The sequence below is a fragment of the Schistocerca americana genome, chromosome 1, assembly GCF_021461395.2.
Source record: "Schistocerca americana isolate TAMUIC-IGC-003095 chromosome 1, iqSchAmer2.1, whole genome shotgun sequence".
NCBI classification, from domain to species: domain Eukaryota; kingdom Metazoa; phylum Arthropoda; class Insecta; order Orthoptera; family Acrididae; genus Schistocerca; species Schistocerca americana.
The window spans coordinates 13051424-13071521 of record NC_060119.1 but is presented as its reverse complement, the minus strand read 5'-3'; the positions used below and the strand labels follow the sequence as shown (position 1 = coordinate 13071521).

Genomic DNA, 20098 nt, shown 5'->3' with positions numbered 1-20098 from the left:
TGTTGACAGATGTGAAAATCACCGAACAATCAGTTTAATAAGCCACAGCTGCAAAATACTAACACGAATTCTTTACAGACGAATGGAACAACTGGTAGAAGCCGACCTCGGGGAAGATCAGTTTGGATTCCGTAGAAATACTGGAACATGTGAGGCATTACTGACCTTACGACTTATCTTGGAAGAAAGATTAAAGAAAGGCAAACCTACGTTTCTAACATTTGTAGACTTAGAGAAAGCTTTTGACAATGTTGACTGGAATACTCTCTTTCAAATTCTAAAGGTGGCAGGGGTAAAATACAGGGAGCGAAAGGCTATTTACAATTTGTACAGAAACCAGATGGCAGTTATAAGAGTCGAGGGACATGAAAGGGAAGCAGTGGTTGGGAAGGGAGTAAGACAGGGTTATAGCCTCTCCCCGATGTTATTCAATCTGTATATTGAGCAAGCAGTAAAAGAAACAAAAGAAAAATTCAGAGTAGGTATTAAAATCCATGGAGAAGAAATAAAAACGTTGAGGTTTGCCGATGACATTGTAATTCTGTCAGAGACAGCAAAGGACTTGGAAGAGCAGATGAATGGAATGGATGGTGTCTTGAAGGGAGGATATAAGATGGACATCAACAAAAGCAAAACGAGGATAATGGAATGCAGTCGAATGAAGTAAGGTGATGCTGAGGGAATTAGGTTAGGAAATGAGACACTTAAAGTAGTAAAGGAGTTTTGCTATTTGGGGAGCAAAGTAACTGATGATGGTCGAAGTAGAGAGGATATAAAATGTAGACTGGCAATGGCAAGGAAAGCGTTTCTGAAGAAGAGAAATTTGTTAACATCGAGCATAGATGTAAGTGTCAGGAAGTCATTTCTGAAAGTATTTGTATGGAGTGTAGCCATGTATGGAAGTGAAACATGGACGGTAAATAGTTTGGACAAGAAGAGAATAGAAGCTTTCGAAATGTGGTGCTACAGAAGAATGCTGAAGATTAGATGGGTAGATCACATAACTAATGAGGAAGTATTGAATAGGATTGGGGAGAAAAGAAGTTTGTGGCACAACTTGACCAGAAGAAGGGATTGGTTGGTAGGACATGTTCTGAGGCATCAAGGGATCACCAATTTAGTATTGGAGGGCAGCGTGGAGGGTAAAAATCGTAGGGGGAGACCAAGAGATGAATACACTAAGCAGATTCAGAAGGATGTAGGTTGCAGTAGGTACTGGGAGATGAAGAAGCTTGCACAGGATAGACTAGCATGGAGAGCTGCATCAAACCAGTCTCAGGACTGAAGACCACAACAACAACATATAGCCACTCATTTGATAAAGATCCATATCTAGAGACTGAAAAGTTGCTCAGGTCACACCAATGCTCAAGAAAGAAAAGAGGAGTAATCTACTAAATAACAGACTCATATCACTAATGTTGATTTGCATTAGGATTTTGGAACATATATTGTGTTTGAATATTATGAATTATCTCAAAGATAATCATTCATTGATAAATAGCCAAGATAGATTCAGAAATATCGACCTTTTAAAACACAGCTAGCTCTTTAGTCACACAAAGTAATAAGTGCTGTCGACTGGGGATCTCAAATTGATTCCATATTTGTAGATTTCCAGAAGACTTTTTGAAACAGTTCCTCTCGAGCATTTTCCAATCATATTGTGTGCCTATGGTGTATTGTCTCAGTTGTGCAACTGGATGTGTGGTTTCCTGTCAGAAAGGTCACAGTTCATAGTAATTGATTGAAAATCGTCAAGTAAAACAGAAGTGATATCTGACATTCCTCAAGGAAGTGTTATAGACCACCTGCTGTTGCCGATCTACATTAACAATTTAAGAGAGAATCTGAGCAGTCCTCTTAGATGATGCTATCATTTACAGTCTTGCAAATCATTTACTGTCTTGTAAAGTGATCAGATGATCAAAACGAACTGCAAAATGATTTAGGCTACCTATCCATATGATGCAAAAAGTGGTAACTGACCTTAAATAATAAAAATTGTTATGTCATCCGCATGAGTAGTAAAAGGCATGTACTAAATTTTGGTTACATGATAATTAACGCAGATCTAAAGGCTGTGAAGTCTACTGAATACTTAGGAATTACATTTACAAATAACTTAAATTGTAATGCTCACATAGATAATGCGGTGGGAAAGCAAACAAAAGACTGTGATTTAATAGTAAAACATTTAGAAGATTAGGATTACTAAAGAGACTATCTACAACTATACTTGTCTGTCCTCTTTTGGAGTATTCTGCATGGTGTGAGATCCTTACCAGATAGGACTGACAAAAGACATCATTTAAAAGTTCAAAGAAGGGCAGCTCATTTTGTATTATTGGGAAACAGGAAAGTGCATGCCACAGATATCGCATGTGAATTGGGGTGGCAGTCATCAAAGCAAAAGCATTTTGCTGGAGCAGGTTCTTATAATTTCAATCATCAACTTTCTCCTCCGAATGTGAAAATATTTTGATTGAGCCCTCTTACATAGGGAGAAATGATCATTGTAATAAAGTAAGAGAAATGAGAGCTTGTACGGAAATATTGAAGTGTTTGGTTTTCCTCAAATGCTGTAGGGGAATGGAATGGTAGATAAATAGGTTGAGGGTGGTTCTCTGAACCCTCTGCCGGCAATTAATTGTGAATTACAGACTAGTCATGCAGATATAGATAATGTAGATAGGCTTTCAATATTGTGCACCGATTCTCTAATTTTATACATTGCTCAAATTCTTTCGTGGCGCTTTGGAGTGACCCCTTTAAAATAACACTTTACCAGTCTTCTTAATATGTATTTTGGTAACCAGGTTGATAAGAAGTTACAACAATACTCACTTATTACTCCCCAGTTTTGGGTTTTATTAATGAACAAAATCGCCGCAGTGTTCCATAACAATTACGGGCTGAAGTTTCCTGCTGATGGAACCAATATGATTTTCTGTGTTTCTGAGCATTCAGGTTGTGTACGCTGTTTGGAGTCTTGTGTATGCTGAATCAAATGTTTTTATTGTTGTGGTCTTACATCTGAAGATTGGTTTCATGGAGTTGCCCATGCTAGCTTATCCTCTGTGACCCTCTTCACCTCTGCGTAACTACTGCAGTGTACAATAACTTGAACTTGCTTACTGCAGTCAGTTTTTGGTCACCTACAGTTGTTACCCCCATTATATTCACAGATGACCACATATTGTGGAAATTGCATATTGTAATGTAGGATGCAATAATAACATACGGAAAGTTTCTGTTGAAAATTACGAATTATTTAGGAATAAAGGAGATGGCTCACCAAAAGGCAGAAGCACTGTCTCATCGATAGGCACACGAACAAAAGGTATGTAGAATGAGATTTTCACCGTGCAGTGGAGTGTGCACTGATATGAAACTTCCTGGCAGATTAAAACTCTGTGCCGGACCAAGAGTCAAACTTGGGACCTTTGCCTTTCGTGGGCAAGTGCTCTACCATTTGAGCTATTCAGGCACGACTCACGACCCATCCTCACAGCTTTACTTCCACCAGTACCTCGTCTTCTACCTTCCAAACTAAAAGGTACGTTACTTGGCGAGCTTCCAGAATGCACTTTCTTTTTCTAGCTGTAGGGAAAACATGCACGCGCGCGCACACACACACACACACACACACACACACACACACTCACATGCGCATGCATGTCTCCTTATGCTGTGGTCGCTCAACTGCCAGCCCTTTACTGGCCCACGGTGAGTGTTCTGGAGTGAGGTGGGGCTTTAGAGTGGGGTAGGATGGGGTGGGTTGAGGCAATGTGAGAGATGGAGAGAGATGGGAGGGGTTTGGAGGGAAGCATTTAGTGGCTCGTGGGAGAGTGGGGAGCCATCTGTGGGCTAGCTAGGGGTGCAGGTAGAGGGGTCAGGCGACAGACAGCTGGGCACTCATAGACTAGGGTGTGACGTGAGATATCAGCACACAACTAGCTAATTTGCAAGGGTGGCGAGGGGGGGGGGGGGGGGAGGGGTGTGTGTGTGGGGGGGGGGGCAGGGGGGCTGGGAGTTAACTTGGATTTAGGCCAGGAAGCAAAGGATGTGCTGTAAGTATGGCTACGGAAGTTGAGTATTCTTAAAAGAGATCAGCTGGTGCCAATGTATTGGAAAGTAACTGGCACACAAAGTGCAATTGTGGCTCGTTTTTCTTTAAAAATTTTAAATAGTCTGCAGAGCAAATTGAATTAGGAGGATCAGGCATTTGTGTGGGTCTAATAAAGTAAATTGTAGAGCCAGATAAAAGGCGCGTGAGACAGGAGGGGTACTACTACTCATCACTGCTGTATTGTGCTACTAGTACGTGTCAGTGTGAGTGCACCGAGAGTGGTCTTTAAATTTGCCACCCACTGATCATTGCAGGCTGGCTGCTGGATTCTGTCTCTGGGAGCCAAGCGTGTGGTGCGGTCCCTGCCATGCCATCTGCTGGTGACTCGCACATATATTAGTGTGGAACAGTGCTGACTGATTCTCTGTGTGATTGTAGTTTGTAATGTGCACATCAGTGTTCTGTGTCTTGTTGTGTCCTTAGAGGCATATTGTTCGGAGGTTATTATTAAAGCCATATTTGTGCGACTTGGATCACACTTCAGTATTTATTTATTTATTTATGTCTTGTTCCATAGATCCAGTTAGTGAGTCAATCACAAGGATATGGAACGTGTCAAATTGTACAGGTTTCAATTTAAACTATACAAGGGCAATTCAATGGCAAATTGTACATAGTTTAAGTAAGACATACTATAAATAAAGTAACAGATACAATGTCAGCTAGATAACATAACAACCATTTGACAGAAAAAGGAGTTTCAAATAAAGGTTAAAGATAAGAGCACAAAGTTAAATCAGATATTAGGCCCACAAGAGTAAATACGTGTACAGCCAATCTGTTGTTACAAAAAGTGTGCTAATGCCCAAATGCGCAATAAAATCAATTGAACTACTTCTAGACACAATAAGTTTAGTGATGGTATACATTTTCTTTCAGGTATTCATCCACAGTATAATAAGATTTCTCGGTCAGGTAATCTTTGAGAACTCGTTTAAATTCTGGCAGTTCTGTATGAACACATTTGATATGTAGTGGTAGAGCATTGAACAGCTTAATGCTGGAGTAGTAAACTCCTTTTTGTACCAGAGTGAGACGTTTCATTTCTAAATGTAGATTGTTTTTGTTTCTGGTGTTATAACCATGGAATTTACTGTTGTGTTGGTAGATGGAATAATTTTTGCACACAAAGGTCAGCAAGGAAAAAATATACTGTGAGGCAGTTGTTAGGATACCTATCTTCTGAAACAAGTGCCTGCAAGAGTGTCTTTGATGGACCCCACACGTTATTCTGATTGCTTTTTTTTGGATGGTGAACACTTTTTTTGCAAGTGGTTGGTTCCCCCAGAATATGATAGCATATGACATCAATGAGTGGAAGTAGCCAAAGTAGGCAACCTTAATAGTGTCAACTTCAGACACTGAAGAAATTACCCGTAGTGAAAATGTTGCCGAGCTAAGTTTGTTACATAGATGAAGAATGTGAACTGACCAATTACATTTACTGTCTATGTAAGCACCCAGGAAATTTGTGTCTTCAACTTTCTGTATTGGTTGATCTCTACATTTTATGTCAATTTCATCGGGATTACTTTGTGATGTATGGAACCTCATATAATGAGTTTTATCTGTATTGAGTGAGAGACCATTTGAGGAGAACCTATTTAAGATGTCATTAAAAACAGTATTTGTAGTTTTTTCAAGATCATGATCAATAAAATCGTCAATTAGAATTGTGGTATCATCGGCAAACAGGGTAAATTTGCTGTTTGTCTCAGAACAAAGAGGAAGATCATTAATAAAGATGAGGAAAAGCAGTGGGCCCAAAACGGAGCCTTGAGGCACACCACACGTTATCGTGCCCCATTCAGACGAGGCAGGTTCTCCAGAAGAGCCATTTAGCATTACAGTCTGCTTCCGATCCTGTAGATATGATTGTAGCCACAAGCCAACAGTACCACCTAAACCATAGTATTCTGCCTTTTTCCAAAGAATTTGGTGGTTTACACAGTCAAAGGCTTTCGTAAGATCGCAAAAATTACCCACTGGAGACATTTTTTTGTTAATGGCTTCCAAAACTTGGTTGCTAAAAGAGAATATTGCCTGTTCAGTACAAAGACTGGCACGAAAACCAAACTGATTTTTGCTTAAGATACTATGGAAGTTGAGATGGTCTACAATCCTCCTGTGCATGAGTTTTTCTAGAATTTTTGAGAATGTAGTTAATAGGGATATTGAGCGATAGTTTGTAACAATGCTTTTATCCCCTTTTTTAAAGAGAGGAATCACTACAGCCAACTTAAGTCTGTCAGGGACAATCCCATCTTGTAGGGATGCATTGTATATGTTGCATAAGACGGGACTAAAAAATTTATAACAGTGTTTCAGTATTTTACTAGAAATATTGTCCACACCAGCAGAATTTTTGTTTTTTAATGATCTAATTACTCTTATGACTTCACGTACAGTAACTGGAGATAAGGATAACTGTGGGATTCTGTTGCTAATAGCTTTCTGTAGGAGGGACAATGATTCTTCCATAGAACCATTACAGCCTGTCTCCTCTGCTGCTCTCAAAAAGTGGTTATTAAATATTTCTGCAACCAACTCAGGTTTCTTTATGATACTGTCCCCTGTTTTAATCTCTACCTGAGACATATTCCCTGTTGTCCTGCCAGTTTCCCTCTTTATTACATTCCTTATAGTTTTAATTTTATTTTCTGAGCTTTCAATTTCTGATTTTATGCACATACTTTTAGATTTATTTATAACCTTCTTGAGAATGCTACAGTAAAGTTTGTAGTGTTGTCGTTTCTTTGGATCATCACAAGTCCTGAGAGAACTGTATAACATCCTTTTTGTTCTACAAGATGTTGTTATCCCTGTAGTGATCCAAGACTTCTTGGCATTGCCTATATGACTATTTCTAACTACTTTTTTTGGGAAAGATGGACTCAAATACAGACATGAATTCATTTAAAAATGAGTTGTACTTTTTGTTTACATCTGTTTCCCTATCAACTCGGCTCCAGTCTATCTCTTTTAGGCTGTCATTGAATTTTTTAAGGCCCTGTTCATTTATTATCCTAAAAGATTTCCAAGAATGCTCGGAACTGTTGCACACACTGATGTAATTGAGCCTAATCAATTGACCGCCATGATCAGAGAGGCCAAGGATTGGATGTACAGTGATCTCATTCCATGTAGACTTATCTATAAATATATTATCTATCAGACTTTTACTTTTAACAGTAACCCTAGTTGGGAAATCTACTATTGCCATCAGATTATAAGACTCCATTAAATGTACTAAATCAGCTTTACTATTGCTCTCATTTAGGAAATCAACATTAAAGTCACCAGTAATTATCAAGTTCTTGGACTTTGAGTACAGTATGGATAATAAAGAATCTAAGTGCTTAAGAAATACAGTCAAATTCCCTGAGGGAGATCTTTACAGTGCTAACACTACAGCCGTGAAGTCATTTACAGTAATCTCAACACCACATACTTCAATTTGTTGCTCTATACAATGGCTCTTTAAATCTAATGCATTGTAAGATATGTTGTTTTTTACATAAATTACCACTCCACCTTTTTCCATGATGGTTCTTGAGTAATGCGCTGCCTGACACACAGTATTACTTGGTTAGTACATCACCACAAACATATGGACCGGGACTGTACATGCTTTGACAGTTTGCTACGTCTCTCTCTTCTAGGACTGACATGGTAGCTGCCTTGCATTTCTTAATGACTCTGACCTTGTCAACCACAAACCGAATCTTAGTACAGTCATGATTTCCCTGAAGAGATTACATGACAGCAGAGACTTGTAAATTTGTGTTACCCATTTCTCTAGCCAGTGAAGATTCATTCTATACCTTCAGATACAGTGTCATGTAGGAGTAGAACAGCAAGAAATACGGAGCTCCTCTAACAGTAATGACAGTTTATCACCTCCCAACACTACATGTGCCAATGTTTCAGTGCATTTTTGAATATGTTTGTTAACAGATTCATCAACACAACAAAAATTTACGATCTCAGTAGCATCTTATTTCTTAACTCATACTTTACTATTCATCAGAATCTTCATCGCTGCTCTTTGATTCGTCAGAGCGCCCTGCTGTACTTTGTTTTATTTCATAGTCAGAATTAGTTGAAATACCACCTACCGTATTTACTCAAATCTAATCCGCACTCAAACCTGAAAAATGAGACTCGAAATAAAGGAAGGAAAAAAGAAATTCTCGAATCTAAGCCACACCTGAAATTTGAGACTCGAAGTTCAAGGGGAGGGAAAAGTTTTTGGCCGCACCTCCAAATCGAAACAAAGTCGGTCCATTGTAATATGAGACACAATTTAAGTCGAATGAATGACGATACAGCTACAGTAGTTTGGTTCGAGTCGTAAGCTTAGCAGTTAAGCTTTACCAAGTAGCCTTTGCTATGCGTCAGGCGCTCCGTCCGTATTTATACTGGTACCCTTCCTTTTTCACGTGCTTCGTCTGGTTTGAATCGATTGCTTATTTTCCTTTGATCTGATAAGTGCCGTTTTCCTTGTTATAGGCGTTTATGTCACTCTAAGCTGAAAATGCATTACTGTACTGTGTCATGCATTGTTTGTTGCATTCTGATAGTGCGTGTTTGCGGCTTGTCGTCGCTCGCGGCATGGCTTGCTTTTGTGCACGCTACCGCTGCCTACAATTTAAAAAAAAAAAAAAAAGAGAGAGAAATCATCTCATTAGCGAAACAATGGCAAGAGACTACTATTTGGTGTTACTTACACTGCTGCTTTCTTTGATAATGATCAACAAGAACCAAATAATAGACTGCGTATGATACAACATGTTCTGAACGAGAGTTAGGCGAAAATTTTTCTCCATTTGAAAATCTTTGCGGCTGCTTCTTTAGTACATCAAATTCTGCACAGAAATTAGAGTCATCTTAGATATAAAAATCTAGTCAGTTGCCGTGCTTCATTTCTGACTGTATCACTATCAGGCATAAGAATAATACGAATATAAACATGACACGATACGCATATTCTTCCGCGTTTGCTGTTGTCTCACTCTAGTTTCGTAGTTTATTAGGCAGACAGGATTTAAATAAGATAGCAGCAAACATGAAAGAATACGTGGCAAAATGTTTATATTCGTATTACTCTTATGATGAAGAGAATACTGCATGTGATTCACATTTCATCAGGTTCCTATTAGCAACCATCTCTTCTCACAGGTAGGAAAAAATTCAGAACGTAGAGTTGGCTATATTGACAAACATCCCAAACAGCCTTGCCAGTCAGATTTTCGTAATACATTGAAGTTCTGCTACATTCGAAGATGAACAATACGGAATTTGTATTTACTTCGTTGGATACTGTATGAAAATCGTCTTCCACCTTTTTTTTTTAAATTTATTTATTGACGCAGAGGTTTTGGCGCCAGTATTTATCTTTCTGCCTACGAAGCATGCCTGTGTAGTGCTACATATATTCGACGGCAGAAATTAGTTGTTTCAGCACCTACCGACATTTTTCAGAACTTCCACTTGCTTTGCACTCGATTCCAAGCTGCAGGCGGTTTTTTGGATTACAAAAACCAGAAAAAAAGTGCGGCTTAGATTTGAGTAAATACGGTACATCCTCTCCTTTGGATTCAACTTCTTAAGTATTATATTTCAAGTCAACACCTGCTAATCTGTGAGACAGAAATGATGAGCCATACTACTCTATTTCACTGTACCTGTACGTTTCATTTGTATAACATTTTATTCCATCATAGATGCTGCACTTATAGTTTCATATATGCATTGCAGCAGCAGACACAATAAAAGTAGCAATCAGCAGTGCTTAGTTTGTTGAATGGGTAAAAAATATGCCATTGTCCCAGTTCCACATATGCCCAAAATTTGATTCTGCCAAATTCTGTACTCTCTGAAATCGAATGTTTAATCCAAAGATGAAAGTGAACAAGTTTGATGCAGTATTGCTAATATTGTTTATTACTCATCTTGCTGAATGAAGTGCATACTGTGTCCTTTCTGAAAGGTTTGCAGAAGTAATGCACATACCAGTTTTCTAAAAACTTACATTGAGATTGTGCTCTCCTTCCTCTTGTACAAATTAGTAGAGCCCTTCGGATTACTCCACAATATGCCTCTTGGCAAGGTGGTAACGACAGTATTATGAAAAGGATAGATTGGCACTCACTGTATAGTGTTGGTGTGTTGCTGGCTGGGGGGGGGGGGGGGGGGGGAAGAACACCACCTATTATTAAACACGTAAGCTTTTGGTGCAAACCCCCCCCCCTTTCCCTCACACACACACACACACACACACACACACACACACACACACACACACACATGCGCGCAAATGCAGATCACACATACATGACCACTGTCTCCGGCTGCTAGGGCCAGACTGGGAGCAACTGTGCATCATGGGAGAAACAACGGTCGTGTGTGTGTGTGTGTGTGTGTGTGTGTGTGTGTGTGTGTGTGTGTGTGTGTGTGTGTGTGTTTGTCCACTTTGGAAGAAGACTTTCTGATGGAAAGCTTACGTGTTTAGTAGTCTTTTTGTTGTGCTTGTCTGTGACCTAACATCTCCTGTATACAGTGAATAGCAATGTATCTTTTTTGTAATATGGTCATTACTCCAGCCTAGATTTTCTATTGTTTGTTTCCTTTGAAGACCTTATAAAGACAGTTACTGACAATTTCTTATTGGAGAAAAGTAAAACCATATGGGGGCCAGATGTAGATCGTAAATGAATATGGAATAGAGTATTTTTATTCTCCCTGTATGAAGTGTCAATAACGTCACCTCACACACTACATTTCTGGCAGCACCTCCTTCTCAACACATGACTGTCCCCCACCATCTCACCATAGTCTTCAAGTTATATCCTATAGCACTTCTGGGTGGACAAATAGATGAGGGATGTAGTTTAAAACAGTATAACTCAACTTAAAAGTCAAACTGCCCTTTTATAGAGACTGCCATCATTATTTAAACATACTAAACAACATCAAAACAGTCAAAAGAAATTGTTTTTCAAAAGAGCAGGAAATTGTAGTGAAATTCATGAAAGGATTGTTTTAAATTGTTATATCTTAAATCAATAAGTATGTCAGCATTTCCCAGGATTTTCTGGCTTAATTAAGACTAGGTCATGCCACCACAGTGGTCAGACAGTGGACTTGCCTTCGAGAGGACAACAGACCTGAGTCCCATGGGGCCACCAAAATTTGGGTTTTCCTTGATTTCCCTAAATGATTTAAGACAAATGCTGGGATGGTTCCTTTGAAAAAGATGACATTCGGCTGAGGAAGCTAATTTCTGTTGCAGGTCTGATGACACAGTGCTGATGGAAGCACGAGTATTTCAGAGCACACCATTCATTGCACATTGTTAAACATAGGGCTCTGCTGTAGACAACCCCTGTATGTTCCCATGTTGACAACACTGTTGAATTACAATTTCTGTGGCTCAGGAGCATTGAGATTGGGCAGTGAATCAATAGAAATGTGTCATCTGGTTGAATCATTCGTGTTTCGCATTACACCTGCTTGACGGTTTTGTGCACATACACTGTCAACAGAGTGAATTGGTGCTTGAAAGGTGCACTTTGCTACAGACTTAGGCCAGTGGGAGCAATATTATGCTATGGAGGACATTCACCTGGTCTTCTGTGGGTCCTGTGGTAGTAACTGAAGGCTCCATAACAGCTTTGTTCTGTGTGAACATTATTGTGCACTGTCCGCACCCTGTCCCTAATGAAGGTGACATGTTTCAACAATATGACTTTCAGTGTCACGAGGCCAGAATCAAATTCACCCTTTCTGAATCTGATGGAATACATCTGCAATGCTATCAGATACCAGTTCTGCACCCAGAAACCACTGATCTCCAATTTATGGGAATTACATGACCTGTGCTTAGACATGCGGTGCTGCATAATGCTGGGAACGTACCTCACATAATGCTGGGAACATACCTGAAATTTGTTGAACTTGTCCCACACAAAATCACTGCTGTATTGTGTTCCAACAGTGGACAAACACATTATCAAACAGGAGGTCATAGTGTTTTGTCTCATCAGTTTATATATTCAATGCTTGAATGAAAGGTGTGCTATTTTCCTTTTTTCTGCCATTGCGTGTATGTGTAAAGCAGGATGTTCTACCATTTGGACTTGTTTATATGATGGTTGTCAGTATACTAAAAGATACTAAATGCTCCTTTTGTGAAGACCTTTTATCTTGAGAACACTTTTAACTTTGTTTCAGAAATGGCAGCACAGTTTCAAGAAAGCTTCTTAATTTCATGTAATAGTTAAAATAATACCTTCAGCAAAAGATGTGTGCGTTGGAGTGGGGAAAAAGATTGGAGATGTATGTAGTTTAATTTTCGTAAATTGTTAAGAAGGTTAACAGCTTGGCATGCTAAGATAAATTCAGACATTCTCTAAAAAGAGAGAAAAAGATTAATTTAACAGAATCAGTGAGGTATACAAATATAACAACAGACTTGTAGAACCATTATTTTGTAGGTTAGATTAGATTAGATTCAGCTTTTGTTCCAAGACCCAAAACATGAGATGATTCTCATGGGTGAGTAACATGCCAGAAAGTATAACATAAAAAATATAAAACACTTGAATACCCTGATCATTTGTCAGGAGATTGTCAAACTAGGTGAATACAATACAAACTGGAACACCTAATATTTTCAGAATTGATACGCTGTCAGACTGAAACATTGTTATGCACTATTAATAAATTTATCAAACAAAAAGTACATAATCTTGACTGTTATGACAAAGTGCTCTCAGAACTGAAATCTAACAGACATTCTTATTTAAGCTGGCCTAACAGCCACTGTTAAGATATTCATCTATAGAGTAAGATGAGTTACCTATCAAAAAGTCTTTCAAACTCTGTTTAAACCATGCTTTATCTGATACCAAGTTTTTAATGGTGTCTTTCTTCTGCAGATAAATTGTGTTGTAATGCGAGTTTTTAATGAAGATGAAGTGTGCAGTTTTGTGGAGTTAACAAAAGAGAAAAATGTTGATGTAAGATTTATCGAGTACATGCCTTTCAGTGGCAACAAATGGAATGATGGGGAAGATGGTCTCATTTAGTGAAATGCTCCAAATAATTAGAAAGCAGTGGCCTAATTTTGATCCTCTTCCCAATGGGCCCAATGATACTTCAAAGGTACGTGCAGTATTACACATGAACATGCATTGAAAATAATTTAATGTTTATGACTTACTACCAATCACAAGAATACTTCACATCTGCTGGTGGTATGAGAGATGGACTGGTGTAGTTACATATTTCTCATCCCATTCAGTAAGTCTGTCCTGGCATGGGTTTCTCTGCAGCTTTTCTGCAACTCTCCCCATTCCCTAAACCTTGACAATCCTTTTCTTTCTTCCCTTTTCCTTCCCCTTCATTGTTTCTGCCAGAAGAAGAAGCCACTGGCTCCGAAAGCTTGCACATTTCCATAACTTTAAGGGGAGTTAGAAGGGGAAAACATTCTTTTTCACTTTTTCGGGTTTTACACCTGATTATAAAATTTGCAATTTTCCAAATAAAATGATATGTATATTACTTATAAACTTGCGTGGGAAGTATTTTATTTTATTTGCTAAAATATAAAATGTTAAAATTTTTACACGCATTACTTCAAGACCTAATAAAATCGGTAATTTTTTATATACAGGGTAGTCCATTGATCGTGACCGGGCCAAATATCTCACGAAATAAGTGTCAAACGAAAAAACTACAAAGAACAAAATTTGTCTAGCTCGAAGGGGGAAACCAGCTGGCGCAATGGTTGGCCTGCTATAAGGCGCTGCCATAGCTCAAACTGATATCAACTGTGTTTTTTTAAATAGGAACCCCATTTTTTATTACATATTCGTGTAATACGTAAAGAAATATGAATGTTTTAGTTGGACCACTTTTTTCGCTTTGTGATAGATGGCGCTGTAATAGTCACAAACATATGTCTCATAATTTTAGACAAACAGTTGGTAACAGGTAGGTTTTTTAAATTAAAATACAGAACGTAGGTACATTTGAACATTTTATTTCGGTTGTTCCAATGTGATACATGTACCTTTGTGAACTTATCATTTCTGAGAACGCATGCTGTTACGGCGTGATTACCTGTGAATACACATTAATGCAATAAATGCTCAAAATGATGTCAGTCAACCTCAATGCCTTTGGCAATAGGTGTAACGACATTCCTCTCAACAGTGAGTAGTTCGCCTTCCGTAATGTTCGCACGTGCATTGACAATGCACTGACACATGTTGTCAGGCATTGTCAGTGGATCACGATAGCAAATATCCTTCAACATTCCCCACAGAAAGAAATCTGGGGACGTCAGATCCGGTGAACGTGCGGGCCATGGTATGGTGCTTTGACGACCAATCCACCTGTCATGAAATATGCTATTCAATACTGCTTCAACTGCACGCAAACTATTTGCCAGACATCCATCATGTTGGAAGTACATCGCCATTCTGTCATGCAGTGAAACATCTAGTAGTAACATTGGTAGAACATTACGCAGGAAATCAGCATACATTGCACCATTTAGATTGCCATCGATAAAATGGGGGCCAATTATCCTTCCTCCCTTAATGCCACACCATACATTAACTTGCCAAGGTCGCTGCTGTTCCACTTGTTGCTGCCATCGTAGATTTTCCATTGCCCAATAGTGCATATTATGGCGGTTTAGGTTACCGCTGTTGGGGAACGATGCTTCATCGCTAAATAGAACGCATGCAAAAAATCTTTCATCGTCCTGTAATTTCTCTTGTGCCCAGTGGCAGAACTGTACATGACGTTCAAAGTCATCGCCATGCAATTCCTGGTGCATAGAAATATGGTACGGGTGCAATCGATGTTGATGTAGCATTCTCAACACCGACGTTTTTGAGATTCCCAATTCTCGCGCAATTTGTCTGCTACTGATGTGTGGATTAGCTGCCCCAGCAGCTAAAACACCTACTAGGGCATCATCATTTGTTGCAGGTCGTGGTTGATGTTTCACATGTGGCTGGACACTTCCTGTTTCCTTAAATAATGTAACTATCCGGCGAATGGTTCGGACACTTCAATGCTGTCGTCCAGGTTACCAAGCAGCATACATAGCACACGCCCCTTGGGCATTTTGATCACAATGGCCATACATCAACACGATATCGTCCTTTTCCGCAATTGGTAAACGGTCTATTTTAACACGGGTAATGTATCACGAAGCAAATACCGTCCGCACTGGCGGAAAGTTATGTGATACTACATACTTATATGTTTGTGACTATTACAGCAGCTGGCCGAAGTGGCCGAGCGGTGCTAGGCGCTACAGTCTGGAAACGCACGACCGCTACGGTCGCAGGTTCGAATCCTGCCTTGGGCATGGATGTGTGTAATGTCCTTAGGTTAGTTAGGTTTAAGTAGTTCTAAGTTCTAGGGGACTGATGACCTCAGAAGTTAAGTCCCATAGTGCTCAGAGCCATTTGAACCATTTTTGACTATTACAGCCCCATCTATCACAAAGCGAAAAAAGTGGTCCAGCTAAAACATTCATATTTCTTTACGTACTACATGAGTATGTAATAAAAATTGGGGTTCCTATTTTAAAAAAATGCAGTTGATATGAGTTTGACCTATGGCAGCGCCATCTAGCAGGCCAACCATAGTGCCATCTGGTTTCTTCCTTCAAGCCAGACGAATTTCGTTCTTTGTAGTTTTTTCATTTGATGCTTATTACGTGAGATACTTGGCCCGGTCACTATCAATGGACCACCCTGTAGAAAGCTGTGGATTGCTGTGTTATAAAGGTTAAATTATGTGTTTGTATTGGTAGCACTGTCAAAAATAGTATCGTATCTTTTCATAGTATAAACATGCTTTGTATATCGAAGTGCTAACGTTTTTCCGAGGAATAGTGACGTATAGACTGGTAAATCTCTCAAAAAGTATGACTCCAAAATGAAGTGTTTTTAAGAAATGTGGGTTTCATGGTAATAAATTTTTGAATAAAGAGAAACATTGTGTTCAGCATGTGGTGTGTGAAGTTACAGACAATGAAATACTGGCAAACTCATGAGTATCTAGAGGAACACCCATTAGTGCTTCGAAGATTAAAATAAAACATAGTGATAACACAGTTATCTCAAAACAAAACTCATGTAAATGGTAGGTTAGGTTATATACTGATACATTTACACATCCTAACAGGGGTGTTATGTGAATGTGAGTGCTGTATGTATGTGGAGGGCCAGTTAGTTTACGTGAAGACATTGAGGTATCAAATGGACTAGCAAGGAAACTTATCATTAATTCTGCCAGTTGTAAATATACTCATTCATTTTGGAGTTCTGATAAGTGTAAAGATAATTATTTTGAAATAAATGTTAGGTGGTTTTATGGATTGAGAGCTATTGGCAAAGGACACACTGCAGCAGAAACAATGTGTGTCGTGATGTATATGCCATGCCCACTTTGTAAAATGGACAAGTATGCAGAATTTATTGGAGCTGCTGTGAAATCTGCTGCATGTGAGTCAATTAAGGGTGCTGCAAATGAAGCTACTGAAATAAACAATGGTATGATTGACATATCAGTAGCTTTTGGGGCACTTGTTAGAAGCGCAGCTGCAGTTCTAAGAATTCTGTTGCTACAGTGACCAGTGTGGATACTGGAAAGCTAATAGATTTCCAGATTTTAACCAAACATTGTTATAAGTATAAATCAGGGAATGAAGAAGGGCATATCTGTGACAGAAATTATGAAGGACAACTAGTCGTACGGAGGTCTGTGCAGCTGTTGAAATTTATAATCGATCTGTAAACTAAAGGGGAGTGTGTTACACTAAGTTCTTAGGTAATGCAGACTCAAATGCATATAACAGTGTAGTAGCCACTCAGCCTTATGGTGAGAAGCTTATCACAGAACTGGAATGTGTTGGTCATGTCTAGAAGAGGATGGGTACCAGATTGAGGAAGTTGAAACAAAGTTTGAGAGACAAGAAACTTTCAGGTGGTAAGACCATAAGAAGCAGGCTGACAGACAACATGATTGATGAACTACAACAGTATTATGAGATTGGCATTAGAAATAATACTGAGGATTTGTTGAAAATGAAGCAGGCAGTATGGGCTACCTTCTTCCAGAGACTGTCAGCTGATGATAAACCAGTACACCATCTTTGCCCTCCTGGATCTGGTTCATGGTGCAATTACCGCAATGCCCAGTACTCAAACAGGTCATACAGCCATAAACATTCTATCCCAGCAGCAGTTGTGGATATCATAAAATCTGTTTACAGAGACCTGGCAATCCTGAATTATTGAAGAAGTGTCTGCATTGTCAGACTCAAAATCCCAATGAGTCATTCAATAATCTTATAGTGTCAGTGTCGTCGTAACTGCCGTCTGCGTCACGTCTGCTGTGCAGCGAGCTATGCTAATTTAAGTATTAACTCTATTTTTCTTACTTGTCACTTCTTCTTCCGTGTGCTTTTGCTTTTAGGAAGCTTTAATTGTTGAGTGCTAGTAATAGTGTTCCATAGATTTTGTGTTTGTTTTGAATACAGTCAGAGAAAGTCCGTTTAGTCAGCCATAGTGCCAGTAGTGCTAGTGTTTGTTTTCAATACAGTCCAGAGACAGGTAGCGCTATTTTCATTGTTTTCTACAGGAAGTGTCTAGTAACCACAGTTTAGTCAACTATCAGCCGCCTTTAGTGAATTAACAGTCTAGTTATAAGTTGATTAACTCTCTACAGTAAATTGATTTCTTAGGATGGATAGGATGTGAGACTGCTGTGTACGGACACAGGAGGAGCTGGCCACTGTTCGCAAACAGCTGAACGTGTTGATGGCCGCGGTTAGCCGTCTTCAGTCAGTGGTGAGTCTGGTGCAACAGGGAATAACAATATTAATGTGCTAATAGTAAACTGCAGGAGCATCTATAGAAAGGTCCCAGAACTGCTCTCATTAATAAGCGGTCACAATGCCCACATAGTACTAGGGACAGAAAGTTGGCTGAAACCAGATGTAAACAGTAATGAAATTCTAAACTCAGATTGGAATGTATACCGCAGAGACGGGCTGGACAGTGAAGAGGGAGGCAAGTTTAAAGCGATAAGAAGTGCAATAGTATCAAAGGAAATTGACGGAGATCCGAAATGTGAAATAATTTGGGTGAAGGTCACGGTAAAAGCAGGCTCAGACATGGTAATTGGATGTCTCTATAGGCCCCCTGGCTCAGCAGCTGTTGTGGCTGAGTACCTGAAGGATAATTTGGAAAATATTTCGAGTAGATTTACCCAACATGTTGTAGTTCTGGGTGGAGATATTAATTTGCCGGATATAGACTGGGAGACTCAAACTTTCATAACAGGTGGCAGGGACAAAGAATCCAGTGAAAATTTTTAAGAGCTTTATCTGAAAACTACCTTGAGCAGTTAAACAGAGAACCAACTCGTGGCGATAACATATTAGACCTTCTAGCGACAAACAGACCCGAACTATTTGAAACAGTTAAAGCAGAACAGGGAATCAGTGATCATAAAACGGTTACTGCATCCATGATTTCAGCCGTAAATAGAAATATTAAAAAAGGTACGAAGATTTTTCTGGTTAGCAAAAGTGACAAAAATCAGATTTCAGAGTACCTGATGGCTCAACACAAAAGTTTTGTTTTAAGTACAGATGGTGTTGAGGATCAGTGGACAAAGTTCAAAACCATCGTACAATATGCGTTAGATGAGTATGTGCCAAGCAAGATCGTAAGAGATGGAAAAGAGCCAGCGTGGTACAACAACCGAGTTAGAAAACTGCTGCGGAAGCAAAGGGAACTTCACAGCAAACATAAACATAGCCAACACCTTGCAGACAAACAAAAATTACGCGAAGCGAAATGTAATGTGAGGAGGGCCATGCAAGAGGTGTTAAATGAATTTGAAAGCAAAGTTCTATGTACTGACTAAGAAATTTTGCTCTTATGTCAAAGCGGTAGCTGGATCAAAGCAAGATGTCCAGACACTCTGTGACCAAAAAGGTACTGAAACAGAGGATGATGGACTAAAGGCCGAAATACTAAATGTCTTTTTCCAAAGCTGTTTCACAGAGGAAGACTGCACTGTAGTTCCTTCTCTAGATTGTCGCACAGATGACAAAATGGTAGATATTGAAATAGATGACAGAGGGATAGAGAAACAATTAAAATCACTCAAAAGAGGAAAGGCCGCTGGACCTGATGGGATATCAGTTCAGTTTTACTCAGAGTATGCGAAGGAACTTGCCCCCATTCTTGCAGCAGTGTACCGTAGGTCTCTACAAGAGCGTAGCATTCCAAAGAATTGGAAAAGGGCACAGGTCATCCCCATTTTCAAGAAGGGACGTCGAACAGATGTGCAGAACTATAGACCTATATCTCTAACGTCGATCAGTTGTAGAATTTTAGAACATGTATAATGTTCGAGTATTATGACTTTTCTGTAAACTAGAAATCTACTCTATAGGAATCAGCATGGGTTTCGAAAAAGATGATTGTGTGAAACCCAGCTCACACTATTCGTCCACGAGACTCAGAGGACCGTAGACACGGGTTCCCAGGTAGATGCTGTGTTTCTTGACTTCCGCAAGGCGTTCGATACAGTTCCCCACAATCGTTTAATGAACAAAGTAAGAGCATATGGACTATCAGACCAATTATGTGATTGGATTGAAGAGTTGCTAGATAACAGAATGCAGCATGTCATTCTCAATGGAGAGAAGCCTTCCGAAGTAAGAGTAATTTCAGGTGTGCTGCAGGGGAGTGTCGTAGGACCGTTGCTATTCACAATATACATAAATGACCTTGTGAATGACATCGGAAGTTCACTGAGGCTTTTTGTGGATGATGCTGTTGTATATCAAGAGGTTGCAACAATGGAAAATTGTACTGAAATGCAGGATGATCTGCAGTGAATTGATGCATGGTGCAG

The 20098-nt window shown here is 39.3% G+C and overlaps 1 pseudogene; it reads left to right on the top strand.

Annotated features, from left to right (window-relative positions):
• Positions 1-20098, top strand: part of LOC124622013 — a 99742-nt pseudogene that overhangs the window by 14420 nt on the left and 65224 nt on the right.